Below are 4,442 nucleotides of genomic sequence, written 5' to 3'. Positions count from 1 at the left end.
TAAGTTCAGCAGCACGGGAATAGACATCCTTGAGGTTATTCTACAGGGAATGCTCTATGGCATTCCAGAGCCAGAGGAAATGCATGCAGGCACTTAATGTATGCTTAGGAGGTGTCTCTCTCCCAATAGAACCGCCAGTGCTTGCTGACAATAGGAGAGTTGGGTTTGATTTTCCTCGGCAGGGACTGAACCTGGTTGGATTAGAGAATTTAGTAGCACACTGAAAGGAGACCTTCCCCATTTAACCTTGTATGCCTGGAAAGATATCATTGATTTTCTTGAGGAACAAGTGAAATAAGTACATAGATAAATGTTAAGTCAGAGAAGCAGGAAAATTGGTTCAAAGCATAGCATGAAAGAATCTAACTCTATCCAGATCATTGTCCAGAAAAGTACTGCTCTTGTCTTTGTTTTCTTTCAGACCTGTAGCTTTTCCTTATGGTAAGCAATTTTATGCATTTGATGATAAACTAATAAGCATGGTTAAAAACTTAAAACAAACAGACAAGAAAAAAACTTTCTGCAGAAGCCAAAACAGCCCGGACTACAACAAACTTTAACTCTGACCACATGCAGAGTATGTTGCTTAGAAACCTAAAGCAGAGAGTTTGCCCAGCAACTGTAGATTCTACCAGCTGCCCTGTTGAGAAACTGACATTGGTGACTACAGCTTAAAGAAATTTGGAAATGCCAAGTCATCCATAAAAGATAAAAACAGGAACATAAATAGGCCTAAACATTTTAGCTTTCATTTGATGTTTAAGAAATTATATAAAATCTGAAACCTGATTTTTATTGTTTGGGTCTCAGATCAAAATCCATGCTGGTTATGAGGGTGATATCCCATGAACTATGGCCTCCTGCTTCTCAGATCAAAAATTGTTCGCCCATGATGTTAACTTACAGTAGGCAAGTTGGTGATATGCTTAAGTATTATCTGTCTGAAACAGTCTGACAGTCCCATATGCATTAAACCTCCCTGTACTCTCCTGTTAGGAGTCACTACCTTGGATGTAATAATTCCAGATTATGGATTATGTGGCTAATGATCTCTTAGCTAGATTATTGCTCCAGTTACCTTCCTGTTTGTATTCTGCCCAATCCTCATGTAGTTCATACTAACGGCAGAGAAGAATTTCTAAAAAACAAAGCTGGTCTTGTCACTCTGCTATGTGAAAATCACTGCTGGTTTACCACTAAAAACAATGCAATCTAAACTCTTTAGTATGGCATACAAAAGTGCCACTATTGTTTCCTAATACTTCATTCTATTTGTTTTCTTCCCTCTGACCATGCAGTGCTCTTAATGCCTCCATGGGTTTGTCTCCATTGTTCCATAGCCTGGAATGTTCATTTGCCTTCTCTCAGTCTGATGAACATCTCCTCTCTTCATACTTAAAAACCTGGCAAAAACATTCTTTTGGGGAAACCTTCCTGATTTCTCCCAGAGAAAGATAGGTACTATTATGATAAACTCAAAGCCCAGGATCTGGCCCAAAAAAAGTGCTTAATAATATTCTGTTGAGTTCTGAATTGGAGTTCTTTTCCATTACACATTTGACTCTGCAATAGAAGTAATCTTCTGGTCATAACTTCAAGTTCATTACACCTACATTACAGTCCTAAATCAGTGGTATTCAAAGAATCTTAACATGATACTGCTATATAAAATCATATCTATTCATTAACTCGCATTTCAGTTTTGGAGCTATGATCCTTCTAAAGAAATTTTATAACACCCCCCAATTGATGAAAGCAGTAGATTTCTGAATACACATTTTTCTTCAAGGAAAATTCTGGTTTAATCCAGGCATAATACAGATAACTGAAAACTACAATTTTCCACAATTATATTCAAAAGGCTAAGCTAATAAACACACATGGGAAATCCATTTTTAGTTAAAAAGATAGCAGACCAAATGATTAGTAATTTTTATTTTATTTAAAGTGATAATTCTCGGTTTTTAGATTCATCTTCGTTCTCCATTCAGTCTAATGCACATTGACAGAACCAATAAACCTTCTTCAAAGAACTGTATAAATGAAAATAATAGTTATTTAATTAATATGTGTCTTCTTTAGAATTCAAATAGGAACCTGGGTCCTTAGAGTTTTGCCCAAAGTTTGAACTGTAGTAGTTTCTTAACAAATATTTATCAAAGGAATGAATTTAAGAATGGAATGCTTCATATGCATATTAGTGTTTTTTATTTTTTCAAGTATTCAGCACAGAGGTTTTTGTATAAGAGCCCTATGGGTATTTATTTTAATAAAATAATATAACTTAACAATAACCAGTGCCAACCTCTCAAACACCATTTTCATACAAAAGAGAGTTTCAAGCACAAATTTTATGTTAAGAACAACATTTATCGTAAAGAATGTACCAATATGGGGACATTGTTGTAATTACCATAAACAGCTACTTGTGGATCCATAATCAGTTTTGCAGATCATAAAGATTTCCATAATTTATTTTGTGACAAAACATCTGCTACAGCAAGCACTGACGTAATTTTTAAGATTCAGACATATGAAACTCTACCTAATGAGTATACAAATACGGACTTTTACAAGTCTCCGTGGTGTGGAGATACATGGACGTCTCCCATGTCTACACACTTTGCTGCTGCTGCTACTACTACTATTAGTATTACTACTACTACTACTAGGAAGGGAAGATTAGGTTTTTGTGTTCTAAGAGAATGATGCATTATAGACAATGAGGTCTGAAGACAGAGAAAGTGAGGAAGAGAGAGGCAGAGAGAGACAGAAAGACTATTTTGATCTGAGTAATTATGTCCCAGATCTGATGGAATTTCTATTCAGATGTGACTGAATAGACCATATTTCCATCCGGTTGAAAAAACTATAGCAGGGCTGGTGGTGTGGCACTGAACAGGATAGAAAGAGAATTAATATATTTCTCGTTGGAGAGCACTGAAGTTCTACCATACTTTGTGAAACCCATTGATAATGGTTTGAACAAAATGAAAAATATTTGCTCCAATTCTCTCTTCTAAATCAGGAGATAATTTTATACTGGAAAAGTATACTTTTGATAACGTATGCAAATGAATAATTTATTTTCCTTTTTGGAGGCTATGCTCAAGTACAAGTCCAGTCCAGTTAGAGAGCTGACATGTGGGTAATGGATAGAAGTGAGCAAATATGTGCTGCTCTGTCTTTTTTACTGATACTATGAAATTTCATAGCTTTCCTTTGGTACATTTTGAAGTCTAAAAAGAATAGCAGCTTATTGATAGGAAAATTGAGAGGAGAGATTAGAGTGTAGTCTGAAAGACAGGCAAAAACTGGGACTTGTTTTGTTTTGTTTACAAAGTATGTTATTCACATTTTGCTGCTGTGAAATGATAATAATGATTGGTTAACATTTTGACTGCTTATTCTTTACCTATGATCTTCATGTATTATCCACTTAATATTTGCAATAACCCTAAGAAGTTGGTGCTATGATTATTGTGATTTTTAAAGTGAGTAAGTTGAGGGAGAGAATGATTAAATACTTAGCTCTAGTCACACAACTAATAAAGAGATCTGGGATTTAAACTCAAATCTGTCTGACTCAGGAGCCCATGCTATTGTCTTTGTATTATTGTCACCACATCAGAGAAAGAGGCAGCTTATCCCTGGGTGTGCTGAGTGACAAGATCTCATGGGAGTGGTGTAGAGAGAGTGAGAAAGAATGAGGGAGCTAAGTTAAATGAACCAGGGAGAGAACATGTATAGGCTCAATGTGGAACATAGCCATTTAAAATCTGTGTCTAAGACCCGCCTCTTGGTGAAAGTTATCTAGTGATGAAGGAACAGAGGTTTACTTTGTGTGAAACCTGAGGAGTCTCATTTTCCTTGGAAGAAGATTGTAAATGGATGATTGAATGCACAACATTTTGGAGGGTCAACATTCTTGATATATGATATTCCTTAAAATGTCTTCCTTACCATCTTCGAAGCTGATATTCAAACGCTGCACAAAAATCACTTAACCATCAATTTGCACATGCTGCCTTTTGGATAGAACTCAGGAACTATTTTAAGTTACCTCACAATTCAATTTAAAGAGAGGGAAATTAGGATTAATACTTATAAGAGATAAGTAACAACATAAAAAAAACTGGACCCATTCACATAGTATTTACATGACTAGATTAGAAAGCACTGGGTGGTCTGTTAATATTGAAATTTACCACTAAAATAGTGATATAGTGCAAATCGTTATAAATCTTCAAAGAGAACTTGATCTTGGAGATATTTTGTCACCAGGAGATGTATTCATTATATTGACCTTAGGACATGAAAATTATAAGTAGATTTTTCTATATGTCATAGAAAATTCTTTAACAGTTAACTCATGGACAATAATAGAACCAATGTAATAAGCTACAAAGACAGTGATATGTAGCACATTCATGTAAATTCAG

This window comes from Suricata suricatta, chromosome 5, assembly GCF_006229205.1.
Source record: "Suricata suricatta isolate VVHF042 chromosome 5, meerkat_22Aug2017_6uvM2_HiC, whole genome shotgun sequence".
NCBI classification, from domain to species: domain Eukaryota; kingdom Metazoa; phylum Chordata; class Mammalia; order Carnivora; family Herpestidae; genus Suricata; species Suricata suricatta.
Note: the sequence above shows the minus strand (reverse complement) of the source record.